At 38.6% G+C, this 18,796-nt stretch overlaps 1 protein-coding gene across 3 annotated transcripts in view; it reads left to right on the forward strand.

The window, feature by feature from the left end:
• The window catches only part of LOC120527421 (AF4/FMR2 family member 1-like), a 206,910-nt gene that overhangs the window by 58,716 nt on the left and 129,398 nt on the right, over positions 1-18,796 (forward strand). The window lies entirely within an intron of this gene.

Here is an 18,796-nt window from a genome sequence, read left to right on the forward strand (position 1 = left end):
ACACGCATTTCATGTCTGTTCCGTTTCTACAGTAATCTGTGTAAACACATTGTTAAAACAGAAACGTTTTTTATATTCTACTAGTAGATGACAAAATGTAGGCATAAACTATATAATGTATGAAGCCTGAAGTATCAAAAAAATACTTTCACAAAAGATACAAATTTAACACAACAATTGCACTTTTATTCAAAAATATAACTGCAGAAACAAAAAGCTGCCTTAACATGCAACATTGACACTCATTTATTATGACTGCCTCCGTGGCGTAATAGAATCAGCTGCCGACTGGGAATCAAAAGGTCGCGAGCGATCCTGCACCACTCCGTTTTGAGAAGTAAACTGCTCTTAGTCTTACTATTTTAGAATAAAAACATACAGTACATTTTATTTCGGTCTGTAACAGCCGGTGTAATTTATGATACTTGTAAAGGTTAGCTTTGGTTTTTTTTAGTCAGTTTTATTTTCTCAGCCGCGTGCACGAGCCCAAACACACCCCACCCACGCATGTGATACTGCTGTTTTCACATAGACGCGCTGTAACAGAGGTAAACTCCGCTCCCTTCTACATTGGAGCAAGAATGCACATACCATTGCTTGCATACTAAAGTGTCAGCAGGCACTTTTCGTGGCATTACGCACATTTTTGAGTATGCCCTCTGCACACTACTTGTGACTTTAGGCTTTAGGAAGTAAGTAAATAAATAAAGGTAAATCGTTTCATAAAATGATTTCTTCAAAACGTCGATTGTTATTTATTTGGCACGGACATGCTCAAAAAATACATGTGTAATGCCACAAAAAGTGCTTGTCTGCTATTTTTGAATAAAAGCGCATTTGTTGTGTTAAATTTGTATCTTTTGTGAAAGTATTTCTTTGATATTTCAGGCTTCATACATTATATAGTTTATGCCTACATTTTGTCATCTACTAGTAGAATACAAAAAACGTTTCTGTTTTAACAATGTGTTTACACAGATTACTGTAGAAACGGAACAGACATGAAATGCGTGTGTTCCAAACAACGATCTATTATTTCCACTCTAAAACTCCACTTCACTCCCAGAAAATCAATTAAGGCATGAGCTGGGAGAAGTTTGTGCACGTTCTAAGTCGGTGGGGGGATGGAATTGCCGGCTGCTTGCAGCCTGATTTTTATCAGCACATTTAGATGACAAAAGGCGCTGGTGGAGAGCTGTGAACGATTTTAAGAAGCGATTTTATGGTGGGAAGGATTTACGAGTTTTTTCGTAGGCTCTGGTAATTCTAGTGTTAATTGACTCTATTTCTCAATCATATTATGTAACTATCATGTGTATTATTTTTGTATACTATATGTTCATTATATTCTAAATTTAATTTGTTTTTCTTTGTATGTAATTCCTTCTTTGACTTGACTTATAGGTGTTTTCATACCTGGTTCGCTTGGTGCGTTTTCCACGAAAGTTTGGTTAATTTAAGTAGCAATGTACATGTGCAATATACAGCATTTGTAAATTTACTTGTGATAAAAACACAGAAAGGAGGAGAAAACCGGTCAGCAGTGCTCTGCAAAACGAGCGATAAACCCTCTAATATTATACTGTGTAAGTGATGCATGTAGGTTAGGTGGTGTGTCTTCTCTGTGCATACACTGACTTTGACATATATAGCAGATGTTGATCAAACAATCAAAAATGAACAATATTAACAAATATATGGAGTTAAGACCATACACATGTGATTTGAGATAAACTGGATTGATGTTATATTAATATGGTGACTACGGGGAAGTAAATAATGGAGCATGCATTTAAATGAAACGTCCTTCTACTTCTGTCAATAAAACCTAAGCATGTTTCCTCGGCAGAGCTGGCTTTCATTTGTACACTTGCCTATTTCAAATGTGGACTCTTTGCACCCAGTGTAGCACATAATTTCCAAGTAGTCTTCCATTTGTTTAATAATAGGTGTTTTACTTACTCAGCTGTGTTTGGTAAGTAAACCAAATAATTAGGGAAAATTGAGGGGTGCGCAAAAACAATTGCTGTCAGTCTTCCATGATATTTTTCTCAAGAAAAACATTTCTGCCCAGTGAAAGAACTTCATGGTGTGGTCGTTATTGATATGTTTAGTTTGCTTAAAAGTTTGCAGTTTTAAACGCATCCAATCTAACTGGAAATTGCAACAAAGTAATTAATCATCCCATGCTTTGTAAGAAAGCAAACAGACCGAGTGCACTAATGTCAAAAATGCTGTGCAAGATTTAAAAAAACATGACTGCAGCAGTTTGGCACTTACAGGAAATTTCTGCAAATGTTCATAGTCCATTGACTATTTTTATTTACATCAGCGGTGTGGCCTGTCAGTCGACCATTGTCTCGGTTCCAATATCAGTTTGAAGACTGTAAATGAATTTCATAAATGGTCACGGCCCAGAATGCACATTTTTCCAGAGCATCTGACCACATCAAACATGTGCATTGTCTGATAAACAGAAAGTTTGTGTAACGTTTTAAAATAAGAATTAGGCACCAAAATAATTTTGTTTCTTTTGTGCAGTCTGCCTTCTCTGTCTGCTTTCACACTTCATTGACAGTGTTAAATTGCTAATTGTTGTTAGTGAATCCATAGATGACAGACTTGATATTTTATGTTCAAGGAATTATATTTGTAAATGTATATAGTTTGTCTCCATGTTTAATTTATGGAAGAGGTTTTTCAATCTTGAATTAATAACCAGAGAAGAAAATAAAAAATTGCCTCGCTTAGTTTTGCTCGAAATGACATTTGAGACTTCCATTTATTTGAGTTAATCTTTTCAATAAATGTCAAAGTCTATGGGATGTCCAGCACAACCATACAGTGACTATTGCAAGACAGAATCCAGTCCTGGAAAAGAAACCAATTCATTGATAATTTATTCACTTCTCACCCTAACATTCTAGAATTATTAATATTAGGGGTGGGGGTAAGGGCAAATAATACCAAAAGATAATATATACTGCTCATAAAAATTTTATGGAACACTGTTTGATCAGAGTATAGCATCAAGTCAGTTAAACATCTGGGATATTGATCTGGTCAGTTAAGTAGCAGATGGGGTTGTTAATGAGTTTCAGCTGCTTTGGTGTTAATGAAATAAACCACAGGTGCACTAGAGGGGCAACAATGAGATGACCCCCAAAACAGGAATGGTTTAACAGGTGGAGGCCACTGACATTTTTCCCTCCTCATCTTTTCTGATTGTTTTTTCACTAGTTTTGCATTTGCTACAGTCAGTGTCACTACTAGTAGCATGAGGCAATACCTGGACCCTACAGAGGTTGCACAGGTAGTCCAACTTCTCCAGGATGGCACATCAATACGTGCCATTGCCAGGTTTGCTGCGTCTCCCAGCACAGTCTCAAGGGCATGAAGGAGATTCCAGGAGACCGGCAGTTACTCTAGGAGAGCTGGACAGGGCCGTAGAAGGTCCTTAACCCATTCGCAGCACCGGTATCTGCTGTTTTGGGCAAGGAGGAACAGGATGAGTCCACAAAATGACCTCCAGCAGGCCACTGGTATGAATGTCTCTGACCAAATAATCAGAGGCAGACTTCATGAGGGTGGCCTGAGGGCCTGACATCCTCTAGTGGGCCCTGTGCTCAGTGCCTGGCACCGTGGAGCTCTAATTGGCATTTGCCATAGAAAACCATAATTGGCAGGTCCACCACTGGCACCCTGTGGTTTTCACAGATGAGAGTAGGTTCCTCCTGAGCACATGTGACAAATGTGAATCGGTATGGAGAAGCCGTGGAGAACGTTATGTAGCCTGTAACATTGTTCTCCATGACTGGTTTAGTGGTGGGTCAGTGATGGTCTGGGGAGGCTTAACCATGGAGGGATGCACATACCTCTACAGGGTAGACAATGGAACCTTGACTGCCATTAGGTATCGGGATGAAATCCTTGGACCCATGGTCAGATCCTGTGCTGGTGCAGTAGGTCCTGGGTTCCTCCTGGTCCACGACAATTTCCAGCCTCATGTGTTGCGAGAATATACAGGCAGTTCCTGGAGGATGAGGGAATCGATACCATTGACTGGCCCCCACGGTTACCTGATCTAAATCCAATAGAACACCTCTGGGACATTGTTTCATTTCATCCGATGCTGCCAGGTTACACCTCAGACTGTCCAGGAGCTCGGTGTTGACTAAATCCAGATCTGGGAGGAGATTCCCCAGGACGTCATCCGTTGTCTCGTTAGGAGCATACCCTGATGTTTTCAGGCATGCATACAAGCACGTGGGAGCCATAGAAATTACTGAGTACGATTTTGAGTTGCTGCAATGAAATTTTGGCAAAATGGACAAGCCTGCCGTATCATTTTTTCACGTTTTCGGGGTGTCTTTGAATTCAGCCTTCTGTAGGCTGATCATTTTCATTTCCATCAAATGATGTGGCATCCTTTTGTTCCTAACACTTTACCCAGTCCATAGTTAGATATTCAGCATGATTTTTTCCCCCCATTGAGATCTGATGTGTTTTCAGAGTGTTCTTTTAATTTTTTGGAGCAGTTTATATTGAGACAGAGGTAACACATAGAATTCTTTGCTAATGTGACAATTCTGTTCAGGCACACATTCTACTGTTAATTAAATATGAGATTTTTACTTTGCCTTTATTTTAGGTATCACATTTATAACTTTTTCCCATTTATTTTGTGCATTTTTCCAACTTTGTAAGCGGTTTGAAATAAACGTATTTTTCAATTTTTTTACCTGGCTTGTCTCACTGTTTAACCAAAAGTATCCAGAATATTTCTGACCCTTGTAATGGTAGTAGAACTGTCACCAGGCCTTTTGTCACTAAGGGAAGCCAGAAGAACCAGCAGCAGCCGCTATTTAACAAAATAAAGTACGGTAAGGAGTTGATGGGTGCAGTGCTGAAAAGTTTGTAAAATGTACAGTAGATACACCCTAAGACGCTTCATGTTAGCACTTCATTCTGATAAATATCAGATTTTCTTTTTATGTTAGATAATGCCTTCACTTACCAGCTTAGCGGAGTCTTTTTAAGCTGACTAGCCGCATTAATGATCAGTTGACAGGCAGTTTTCATTCTGTGGCTGCGTACTCCCTTTTATGCTGCTAAAAGCCGGCAAACAGCTGATTTTGCAACGTTCGGGACGCATGAAATGGGAAAAGGGGAAAGCAAACGCATTACGGGTATGGCAATAGTTTTACTTCATTTGTGTATGTATATTATGTCTTATTGTTGCTTAAGAATTTAGATGTAATCCTCGGGGATGTGTGATGTTTCTGTAACATGGTATATATGTAGGAATAAAGTATGGATAAAGCAGTGTTCCACACCCTCTATATAAATGGTAAAAGCCAGTCGCTTAAACCTCTCCAACTTGGGGAGAGATTTTGGCTGCTACAGAGCCATTGGAACAGTTATTCAACCTTTTACTTTTTACAGTTTTATTTTTTTTGGCAGCTTTAAACTACGAACATTTCATGAGCCCTTGTCAATAAGAATTCATCCTGTTTGTTGGGTACGACTATTTTTGTTCTGCTGGATTGATATATAAAATATACACACACAGTAATCCCTCCTCGATCGCGGGTGTTGCGTTCCAGATACACCCTCTCCCCCGCGATATGTGAAAATCCGCGAAGTAGAAACCATATGTTTTTATGGTTATTTTTATATATTTTAAGCTCTTAAACTCTCCCACACTGTTTATAAATATTCACCACACAGTTATACAGCATAAACCCTTTGTATTCGCTTAGATATTAGGTAAGATTCATTGAAATTATGTATGTAAACACACTGTTTATATACAGTTAAACCTAAATATTATTTTAAAAATTTTGAGCGTCTCCGATATCACATATGTTAGAGCCATTACGATAGACAGGCCACCAGCAATAAATACGTACAATGCAAGAAAAATTGTATACAGTAAATGTGTGTACAGTGACACTAAACTTACGTACATGTACTAAGTACTGTAAGTAGAAAATTAATTATGGTTACTCACCAACAATGACACAATGACTTGTCCGATAATGATGAGTTTAGTTTTACTGCACAACAAAGGAGAGCGTTACAGCTCTTCTCAAGGAGCCTCTTCAGGCGACTGTGTAGCACCGCCGTTGTTGTTCTTCCGGAAGTCTTCAATCCAGATCCCTAAAGCAGATTCTATCCAGACTACTGCCTTATTACATCCACTTACAACTCGTTTTGCACCCTGTTTAAAAGGACACTGCGGCCGTAGATCTTATATTCCTTTCCTACTTTTTAAATAAAAAGAATCATAGCCTCATTGATGCCGTAATGGCATCCTACAGCAGTGTAGCTTTTCCCTTCCTTCAACATATCCAAAACGTTTACCTTTTTGGCAATCGTTAACATCTTTCATTGGCGCTTGGGCACAGCCCCTGAAGCAGTAGCAGGAGCAGATCGTTTTGGAGCCATAATGAAGGGCTTGACTATGCACAAAGATAAACACAAAAGAGCACAAAAGTTAACTCTTTACACAGCGAAACACGTTGATGTTGAATGAGCGAGACGAGACTTCCTGGTTAACGCCGTGGAATCGAATTCCACGCTCCGTCGCTGAGCCATTCAGCACATGGAACTTAACTGCGTGCTCTGATTGGTTAGCTTCTCAGCCATCCGCCAATAGCGTCCCTTTTATGAAATCAACTGGGCAAATCAACTGAGGAAGCTTGTACAGGAAGTAAAAAGACCCATTGTCCGCAGAACCCGCGAAGCAGCGAAAAATCCGTGTGTTATATTTAGATATGCTTACATATAAAATCAGCGATAGACTGAAGCCGCGAAAGTCGAAGCGCAATATACCGAGGGATTACTGTATATATATATATGTGTGGGTGTGTATGTATGTGTGTATATATATATATGTGTGTATATGTATGTATATATATATATATATATATATATATATATATATATATATATATGTGTATATACTAGCGGAGAAGTAGTGTGTTAAAGAAGGTATGAAAAGAAAGGAAAAATTTTAAAAATAACGTAACATGATTGTTAATGTAATTGTTTTGTCATTGATATGAGTGTTGTTCTCATATCTCTCTCTCTCTCTCTCTCTCTCTCTCTCTCTCTCTCTCTCTATCTATCTCTCTCTATATATATATATATATATATATATATATATATATATATATATATATATATATATATATATATATATATATATATATATATATATATATATATACATACATACATACTAATAAAAGGCAAAGCCCTCACTCACTGACTCATCACTAATTCTCCAACTTCCCGTGTGGGTGGAAGGCTGAAATTTGGCAGGTTCATTCCTTACAGCTTCCTTACAAAAGTTGGGCAGGTTTTATATCGAAATTCTACGTGTAATGGTCATAACTGGAAGCAGTTTTCTCCATTTACTGTAATGGAGATGAGCTTCAACGCCGTGGGGGAGTTTGGTGACATCATCACGCCTCCCACGTAATCACGCAGTACATAGAAAACCAGGAAGACCTAAAAAAAGTGCTGAAGAAAACATGCATTATATAATTGAGAAGGCAGCGAAACAATAAGAAGCGAGCGAGTGACATATACAACCATATTCATGACTTCTGCTACTTCGGAAACAAAGCACGATGTAAACCTACACTTTAAATTAAGTTCATAGACAGGCTGCCGCTGGCGTTTGTAATTTAGTGCCTGCCCATATAAGGCCGTCCGTCAGCGGCAATCCAATAGCAAACTCCCACTAAATATTCACGGGTTAAGGACTGTGCTTATGCAGAGGAAGATGAGATGGTCAGGGTGGTGTTTGGTACAAACTCAGCGAAACTGCGAGAGAAAGTTTTAAGTGCCAGGACTAAGGTAACATTAAATACAGCCATGGACATAGCACGAGATGGCACCAGCACAGCTGGGAAACTTCGATGCATGTACACCGAGTGGCTCACGGAACTGGACGAGTGCACAGATAAAAAGCAACAGTTCCAAAGAGGCTGAACAAAACCGAATTACACAATTGAAAAGGCAGCAAAAATATGAATCGTCTGATAAGCATATTCATAAATCCAGCTACTGCGAAACAAAGCACACGGTGGAAAAAGTCAATGTCCCACTAAAGGAAGACAGTGTAAAAAAAAACCGTGCATGCAGTGTGTCAGGTCTCAGATAAAGAAGAAGACGAGCTGTTTATTGATGCAGTAAGAAACGAATCGATGAATGAAACCTGTCATATTTACAACGATTGACAAACACGGAATGTAACTTGAACACAACACATCCTACAAATCTGAACCTGATTGAAAGAAATGATGATAATCAAATCCTTGATGACAGTAACACTCAGTAACACTCACAAAACAAATACTGTATATTGACAGTCATGTTACGTTATTTTTAAAATGTTCCCTTTTCTTTTTCATAGCTTTTTTAACACACTACTTCTCCGCTGCGATATGCGGGTATATATATATATATATATATATATATATATATATATGTGTGTGTGTGTGTGTGTGTGTGTGTGTGTGTGTGTGTGTGTGTGTGTGTGTGTGTATATATATATATATATATATATATATATATATATATATATATATATATATATAACCCGATCTACATACTCGAATAATGGATACTTTATTCGCCATCAATGATTGTTTTGGTAAAGCCATACTCAGTGTATTCATTAGATGAACGGTAAAAAAGTAAGAGCGAGGGAAGGATGACTTATTGAGGCATGCAGGCTGTAGTGGCGTCAACTCTATCTGAATTGCGCGATCACATTTGAAAAAATCTATCTTTTCAAGTTCTATTTAGTCCATATGTGTCAAACTCAAGGGCGCGGGCCACATCCGCCCGGCGTGTAATTATATCCGCCCGAGATCATTTTATATACTGTATTATTGTTATTAAAGCCCGGGTATATGAAGCGCTGGTAACACAATAAACTACAGATCCCATAATGCAGCGCTTCAGCTGCCTTGCCGAACACTTACCGAAGTTAATCAAGTTATTGCGGCTAGCTCACGATGCTGAAGAGAAAAGTTAATTCTGAAAATAGAGCCTTTAAAAACCGATGGGAGGCTGAGTATATGTTTACTAAACCCGTGTGTCTCATTTGTGGAGCTAATGTGGCTGTAATTACAGAATTTAATCTAAGACGGCACTATGAGACAAAACATCAGGTTAACCTGAATGCAATGCAGAAGATACAGAAAGCAGCATAATTAAATAAGAATCTGACACTTCAGCGGACGCTTTAACCCGTGCACAATCACAAAGTGATTTCAAGTGAAGCTGCTTTTATGGGAGACACAAATGCACCAGTGCACCTTGCCTCACTTTCCCTGTTGCCAAGTAATGTTAAACCAAGTCGTCACTACGGTGTTCCCAAATACGCACTTTGCTGATAAACTGAGCGCACTGAGTTTGCACGGCGCTTTGGTGACTTCAAAGAACAAAAAAAGTCAGTTTACATGCGGCTCGAACCTTATGCATGTTTGGTAGCACATATCTGTGTGAGAAGCTCTTCTCAGTGATAAAGACTAACAAAACAGCACACAGGAGTCGCCTCACTGATGAGCACCTGCAATCCATCCTGAGAATCTCCACAACACAGAACCTCACACCAAACATAAACGAACCTGTGGCCAAAAAAAGATGCCAGGCGTCCAGCTCTAAAATGACATATGAGCAAAGAAAACTGAATGATTTGATTTGTTATTGCTGAAAAGAACACATTTCATTTATATTTCTAGGTTTTGTTATGCAGCATGTTCATATTTGAATTTGTATCATTTTGACAGGATAAATTTTTATGGAGAGCAAAATATTATAAGTTGTTTAAGGTTTGAGTTGATTTATTCACGAATAATATTCCTGTCTGTTTTTACCATTCCTACCAAAGATATTTCTGTTGACTAAATAAAAATTCCTTCTATTTAAAATTTAAATAGAACTTGAACAAATACGATAGTTCATAATATCCACGCAGACTTGCACGTAAGAGCGGAGTTATCCGTTTAACAAGCAGCGTATTGCACTGATACGAAATAGCTGTGTGTGTATATATGTAGATATGTATGTATATGTATATATATGTTTATATATGTGTGTGTGTATGTATGTATATATATATATATGTATTTGTGTGTGTATGTATTTATGTGTGTGTGTATATGTATGTGTATATATGTAGATATATATGTATATATATATATGTGTATATGTATAGATATGTATATATATATGTTTATGTGTGTGTGTAAATATATATATATATATATATGACAACAACACTCATCACTCACAACAGTGACAAAACAATTACATTGACAATCATGTTACGTTATTTTCAAAATGTTTCCTTTTCTTTTCATTGCTTCTTTAACACACTACTTCAGCTGAGCGGTATTTTGCTAGTATATATATATATATATATATATAGCAAAATACCCGCGCTTGGCAGCGGAGAAGTAGTGTGTTAAAGAAGGAAAGAAAAAGAAACATTTTGTAAATAGCGTGACATGAATATCAATGTAATTGTTTTGTGTATTTGGTGGCAGCGTCACAAAGTTATTCTCGTCTAGCTGCATCAGAAAATGTACCACGACGTCTGACACGCCTCCTTTTTACTGTTTTCTCACAGCTTGGATTGCTGCTGTCATATATATACACACACACACACATACATACATACATACATACATATAATTTGTGTGTGTGTGTGTGTGTGTGTGTATATATATATATATATATATATATATATATATATATATATATATATGTATATGTATGTATGTATATATATATATATATATATATATATATATATATATATATATATATATATATATATATACACATAGATATACTTTTGTGTATGTTTGTATGTGTCTATATGTGTGTGTATAGCTTTGGTCACTGAGTGCAAGGGAAAAATAATAAAATATAGTCTATAAGTTATTAAACAGTAAAACATTAACGCTTTAAGAAGTACAGGTACATTGAGCACTACTGGAGTGGTTGCAGGTAAACTACATTTTAAAGACTGTGTAACACAACAGGTAAGTAACTAACAGCAGCTAAAATGTATATGGATCATCTCTCGGTAGTAGATCCCTTTTGAAAGGCGCTACACGACGGCTGTGGTATAGAAATTACATTTTCTATGTGAACTTTCAAATTTGTGCCTATGGTAATGTGCCTTACCGCAATTAAAGAAAATTAGTTTTGTGTCCTCTGCAGTGTTAAGAGAGAAAGGCTTTGGTTTGGGATAAAAGGAAAAAGGTGTAAAGAAAGGAAAGTTGCCTTTTCTTTTATATAGTATAGAGAGATGTGTTCGCTGACGCTATGATCGCCTTTTGGGGACAGTCGCGTGGGTCTTGTGTAGACTGGTGAGACGCCCCGCCATTAATCGGCTGTGATGGCACTGTCAGTCTCCACTCCTGTGCGTATCTTCATAATCCGAGCTGAGGACCTCATAATCGATAACGCAAAAGAAAGTGTGAATCGCCTTAATATTATTTTGCCGTGGTGTAGAAAAGGGGTCCCGTGTTTGCACTTGTCTGGGCTATAGCGCAGGGGAGGAAGAAAAAATTAAAAGTGCTCACTTTGACTTAAGGCAGAAGCGCAGTCAGCGCCTCAAAGGCCGGCACAGCTATGCACGCGCTGGCTGCTCGACTTTGCTGGGCAGGAGACCCCAGTTTTGCAGACACGCTCATGATATCAAAAGTCTCAGCTCTTTGGAGGTCATTCATATATATATATATATATATAGCAAAATACCCTACGCAGCGGAGAAGTAGTGTGTTAAAGAAGTAATGAAAAGAAAAGGAAACATTTTAATAATAACGTAACATGATTGACATTGTCATGAGTGTTGCTGTCATATATATGCCTGCCTAAATAAGTCACCCTCGCTTGCTCTTACTTTTTACCGCTCATTTAATCATGGCTAGTGGCGAAAAATTATAAAATGGAAGGAGGATGGCTTTACCAAAACAATTATTGATGGCTTAATCGATTATTCATAAAGCTTGAATTGGTGATCTGTTTTTCTGTGTTAACCTCATATTTTTCATACTTCTTCTCAAACTAAGGTGGTGCGAGGGTAAAATGAATCGGGATGCGCTTGATCAATGTAATCGGTGTACCAGGAAATCATGCATTGACAAAAGCTCCCTTTGCTTGTAATGCAAAGTGTGATTAAATGCATTATTTTTAACGCGTTATGGAGCACATGCATGAAGCTTCTCAGCTGTGCTTGTGCTAAGAAAAGGAAAGATTTTAAAAATAACGTAACACGATTGTCAATGTAACCTTTTGTAAGTAGTGCCTGGAGGATTCAGTGTGGAGAAACTCTAGAGACAGAGTGTATATTAACTTGTGGATTTTTCAGTGAGTATTTGGTGGCAGTGTGACGAAGTTGCTTCGGAAGACGGAGTTAGCCGCGGAGCTCAGCTCAGAGCGAAATGAGATGAATGGGAGGGAGATGATGACGTGACTCCCCACCGCCTTAACTGTCAATCCCCACAAACACAGTCTCGGAATTTGCATAAGCACACCCCTTCACCTACAATTTTAACTTAGTTACAAAGTGATCAAAACTCTCGCTTATATCCCGCGTCCTCTCATTAAACTTGTATCCCGCATTACCTGTGGGCATGTGAAACGCCAGCGTAGCCTGTCTATGAACTTAATTTAAAGTTTAGGTTTACACCTTGCTTTCTTTCCGAGGTAGCAGCACTCATGAATATGGTAGAATATGTCACTCGCTCGCTTCTTATTGTTTTCGCTGCCTTCTCAATTATATAATGCATGTTTTCTTAAGCGCTTTTGGAGGTCTTCCTGGTTTTCTACGCACTGCGCTGACAGTCAGTTCACGTGATTACGTGGGAGGCGTGATGATGTCACACTAAACTCCCCCCACGCCTTTCCAGCTCAACTCTATTACAGTTAATGGAGAAAAATACCTTCCAGTTATGACCATTAGGCGTAGAATTTCGAAATGAAACCTGCCCAACTTTTGTAAGTAAGCTGTAAGGAATGAGCCTGCCAAATTTCAGCCTTCTACCTACACGGGAAGTTGGAGAATTAGTGATGAGTGAGTGAGTGAGGGCTTTGCCTTTTATTAGTAGTAATATATATATATATATATAAAGAAACATTTTCACAAGAATAATACAATTGCACTTTTATTCAGAAATATAACTGCAGAAACAAAAAGCCGCCTTAACATGCGACATTGACACCAGTTTATTGTAACTGCCTTTGTGGTTCAATAGACTCAGCCGCCGCTTGGCAATCAAGGGGTCACGAGTTCGATCCTGCGCCTCCGTTTTGAGAAGTAAACTGCTCTTAGTCTTACTGTTTTAGAATAAAAGCATACATTTGATTTCAGTCTGTAACAGCCGGTGCAATTTATGATCCTTGTAAAGGTTAGCTTTTTTTTTTTATTCACTTTTCATTCTCTCAGTCGCGTTCAGAATCAATCCATACAACCCCATCTGACACGGCTGTTTTCACTAAAGACGCGCTATAGCTCTGCAGTGTACCACGATGCATACTAACGCCAAACAGACCCCAACCATCCCCGGGTTCTGACACACAAACGCTGGCGAAGCTGCCTTCTTCGTATCTCACCGTCACTTGCTTTTCTTTTATTCAGTTTTATTGAGTGTTCCTGCCAGTTCCCGCATGTTGCTGTATGCTGTTTCTTTTGTACTCCAGGACATGCAGAGGAAAGAATGGTAAAGACCAGTAACTTCGGGCGCTATATGCAATCATCAGACACTCCCCATCTGCCCGTGTCGCTCAAACACAGGAACATATATTGGTGTAAAAGTATAACAAAAGTGCACTTTTTCCATCGCTTTTCCTGTAAGAAGCAATGTACACACTTCTCTCTATGCTGTGGTTTCTATTACACACCTGAAAGAAAGAGACAATACATGTGAAAATATAATCGCACTAATTCAATATTATTTGAAAACGAACAGCGTCAGATCGGGTGTGAATTTATGCAGGAACTGGAAATTCACTGATGCAGGACCTTCCCCCAGTGTAGAAAGTAAAGTGTCAGGTGCTCATTCAGTGTAATAGAAACCATAGCACAGAGAGGTGTGTACACGGCAACAAGTACACGTGTCGTAAATGTAGGAAGGACGGTCCTTGGGTGTGTGGAACTGTTAATATTTGAATGTGATTATTTTATATAGCACGGAATGAAAATCTGCACTTCTTAGCATTGCACCATGCAAGCTGTCGTATCAATCGCCTACTGTAACTTGCTTTCTTTTTTCTTCGGTTATACAGGTAGTTTGGAATAAAAGTGCACTTGTTTTGTTTGCGAAATGAAGTGTCTGCGTGCACTTTTCGTGGCATTACACGTGTAGTTTTTGAGCATGCCCGTTTGAGCAGCATAAAAAGTATTGAAAAGTATAACAAAACAACGGGCAGATGGGGAGTGTCTGATGATTGCATATAGCGCCGAACTATAGCTCTGCGTTGTACCACGATGCATACTAACGCCCCCCCACCCGGTTCTGACACACAGACTCTGGCGAAGCTGCCTTCTTCAGTATCTCACCATCACTTGATTTTCTTTTTATTCAGTTTTATTGAGTGTTCCTGCCAGTCCCCGCATGTTGCTGTATGCTGGATATTTTCACATGTATTGTCTCTTTCTTTCAGGTGTGTAATAGAAACCACAGCATAGAGAGAAGTGTGTACATTGCTTCTTACAGGAAAAGGCGATGGAAAAAGTGCACTTTTGTTATACTTTTACACCAATATATGTTCCTGTGTTTGAACGACACGGGCAGATGGGGAGTGTCTGATGATTGCATATAGCCGGTTACTGATCTTTACCATTCTTTCCTCTGCATGTCCTGGAGTACAAAAGAAACGCATACAGCAACATGCGGGACTGGCAGGAACACTCAATAAAACTGAATAAAAGAAAAGCAAGTGACGGTGAGATACGAAGAAGGCAGCTTCGCCAGCGTTTGTGTGTCAGAACCCGGGGATGGTGGGGGTCGGGGGGGTTTGTTTGGCGTTAGTATGCATCGTGGTACACTGCAGAGCTATAGCGCGTCTTTAGTGAAAACAGCCGTGTCAGATGGGGTGGTATGGATTGATTCTGAACGCGACTGAGAGAATGAAAAGTGAATAAAAAAAAAGCTAACCTTTACAAGGATCATAAATTGCACCGGCTGTTACAGACTGAAATCAAATGTATGCTTTTAATCTAAAACAGTAAGACTAAGATCAGTTTACTTCTCAAAACGGAGGGGCGCAGGATCGAATTCATGACCTCTTGATTCCCAAGCGGGGTCTGAGTCTATTGAACCACGGAGGCAGTTACAATAAACTGGTGTCAATGTCGCATGTTAAGGCGGCTTTTTGTTTCTGCAGTTATATTTTTGAATAAAAGCACTATTGTGTTATTCTTGTGAAAATGTTTCTTTGCTATTTGGACTTCAGGCTTCATACATTATATAGTTTATGCCTACATTTTGTCATCTACTACTAGAATATAAAAAAACGTTTCTGTTTTAACAATGTGTTGACACAGATTACTGTAGAAACGGAACAGACATGAAATGCGTGTGTTCCAAACAACGATCTTTTATTTCCACTCTAAAACTCCACTTCACTCCCAGGTACTCAATCAAGGCATGAGCTGAGAGAAGTTCGTGCATGTTCTAAATTGGTGGGGGGATGGAATAGCCGGCTGCTCCAAGCTTCTCTTTATCAGCACATTTAGAAGACAAAGGGCGCTGGCGGAGAGGTGTGAAGGGATTTAAGAAGCGATTTAAGGTGGGACGGAATTACGAGTTTTTTCGTAGGCTCTGGTAATTCTAGTGTTAATGTTGTGAATTCTTTATTCTTGTGGATCTCTTGTGAGAATTTCATATGAATAGCCTCATTGGAAATATATTTACCGAAAGAAATGTTGATAAGCTCAGTACTTTTTTCCCCCAACTGTATAAGCAGAGCATGATGAAAGCCAATATGTACTCTCTTATTGAAGAACACATTAATAAAGATAGTAAAATACTTTTTTGTACCCAAAGTGACCCAGCTGCACTATTTTTATAAAGAAATTCATTAACTCTGCCCAAAGGTAGGAAGTTTTAAAATCAAATGACAATTTATCTTGTAAACATTTCTTTTGATAACCTTTTTTGTCAGAATATTGCAGTAAAAATTTCTCAATCAATGTGTTATTAAATGCACCAATCATCTGCTGCAATTACATAGGACATACATTTCAAAAGACAATACTTGCAGTCAGTTTTCAAGTTTTGTTCTTAAAATTGAAAAGCACCAACTATCACTGGATTTTTTAATTTATTGATAATAAACATTATAACACAGGCATATTACTGAATGATGATTTTTTTTTTACTTGCTCTGTTGCTCACTTGCCCTTTCATTCAATTATACTTTAAAAATGGTTTTGTATATTGTAATGGGAATTAAGGAGTTTAAGTTTATTAAGTTAGACTCTTAATATTTATTTGTTTTTCCTAGATAAGATGTAACTTATAAGTGAGTATACTGTGTGACCAAGATTTTAGAAAATTACTTTCGAGGTTAGCATATAACATTTAGCTGTCAGGCAGGCAATGATATACTGTACTATCAAAGACAGCTAGGGGAGGAGGGGTATCAGATGCAAATGGAGAATTGTAATGAGCATGTCTTTGAAGGCCTAGCGAGGAAGTTAAAAGTTTTAGACATTGAGGGCTAAGCAGTATATTTTAACACAGTGTTGAATTCTAGGATGCAACTAAACATGATATTACAGAAATGTGGGAAATTTGCAAATATAAAACAAAAGTCTAGTGTGTCTTTTTTTTAGTTATGATTTTCCAGGTCTTGAACAACTAGGGTAACTGGACATTAAAGGCGGATGGACATTTTGATAAATGCCAGTAATTCCACTATGGATGTCTTTGAGATAAATGAATTCGTAACGCATTGATAACAGCTGAGAGTTCTTTACCTTGTCATTAATTTGAGTTTAAAATTATTCATTTTTAATTAGCGGAAAAAATATTTGTTATTGATTACCTAGTCCTATTTGACTCTAAAGCATAATGCCACATCTCAGACATGTCATGGTGGTGCATTCTTTTAAATAATGCCTCAGTTGGATTAAGAAGAGTGTACTCTTTTGTTGCACAGACATCTCTCCTGTTACTACTAAAGCCAATCTGGTTTCTCTGTAAATAAACATAAGTAATAATTTAATACATACAATATGAAGCATTTAACGTGCTACTTTAGTTACCATGGGATCTGAGAAAATCTAGTAAATTAAACATTGATTTTAACTTGACGTTTTACTACTGTTCTACTGTAATGACCAAATAAACCTCAAGTAGTGCTGAGCGGTATACCGGTTCATACCAAAAAACTTTTTTTTATTTTTGTTATGATATGGATTTTCCTTATACCTGAACACTGGTTTAAATAGCCTAAACAACGTTCGGAAAGTGGCGTAGCGGGAAACTGTTTAAGGGGGGGACCTTTTTCATTGCTGCCCCACTGAACACGGATGCAACGGAGTACATGCGTTAGTGGAGGTATTGCACTGTGAAAATGGACAGAGAACATTCTGAATCTGAAGCAGACAATAAAGTTGAGCATGATGACACAGAAGAACTTTTGCTGAAAAAAGGAGCTGTGGCTGTTTTCTGGATTTACTTTGGTTTTAAAAGGGCGGATGTGGACCATTATGTTCAAATGTGTGAATACTGTTTCTATACTACTGGATAATACTGCAAACCAAGTTGTACTTGTTTTATTTTTTTAGTTTCCAATACTATAGAATGTACCTGGTTACTGTGTAATAGAGTGACAATGCCAGTCCCTTACAGACTCCCTCTTCCCACATGGGAGTCTGTTGAACCAACACCATCGATAGTTATGGCTGAGATGAGCTGACAAATTTCATTGAAGCCAGGGAATGGTGGAAAGTGCTTGACTGCTTTTATTAACAGTCAAAAGTAAAACCAAAAAAGTGTCCATTGTGCAGTGTTCAAAAAAATACAGTACCCAAATAAATAGCAAATCCATAAAACCAGTGAAACATGGGGATAAAATCCATAATAAATTCGTTAAAATAGAAATTAAAATATAGTCTCTCTCCTCACTGCCGGCGGAGACTCTGCAGCACAAACTCCTTTCTGCCGACCCCCGCCACACTGCGCAGCCATACTGTCCGAGGTCGGCACACCTCCCATCTTCCTTCGCGCACACTCAGTTGCTCCTCAGATCCATTGGGAGGTCTTGCAATTCGCTCGCCCCACTCTATGTGCTTAGTCAATGGGGCGAACTCTCATCCCCTAGAGTGCCTCAGCCAGCGCTCCCTCACGGAGCCCCAGCTTGTGCTGCCTTCTTCTTCCTGGTGTCTGGATCGTCTCCCATGACTGCCTTTTTCCTTTTTTAACATCCTTCTGTTCTATCTTTTCTTTTTTCCTTCCCCCTATCCAGCCGGTCCATAAATATGTCTCCGTGGGCGCAGCGCCTTAATCACACGCCGCAGGAAGTGGACAAAGCAATTGAGAACAATCGCACCTGTGTGTGCGGGTGTTCCCCAATCACCTCATCAACTCCCTGCAGTCGTGCAATCGCACCCACGGAGACAGACATGGTGAACTGGATTTAAGAACTGACTATTTTTTTTTTTTGAAGCCGCGGACCACAAATAGCATAATAAATGCATGTTGCAGTGTTATTATTTATAGTTTCGCTTGAAGCAAGGTCCATATTAATG

Source organism: Polypterus senegalus, chromosome 4 (assembly GCF_016835505.1).
Source record: "Polypterus senegalus isolate Bchr_013 chromosome 4, ASM1683550v1, whole genome shotgun sequence".
Taxonomy (NCBI): Eukaryota; Metazoa; Chordata; class Cladistia; order Polypteriformes; family Polypteridae; genus Polypterus; species Polypterus senegalus.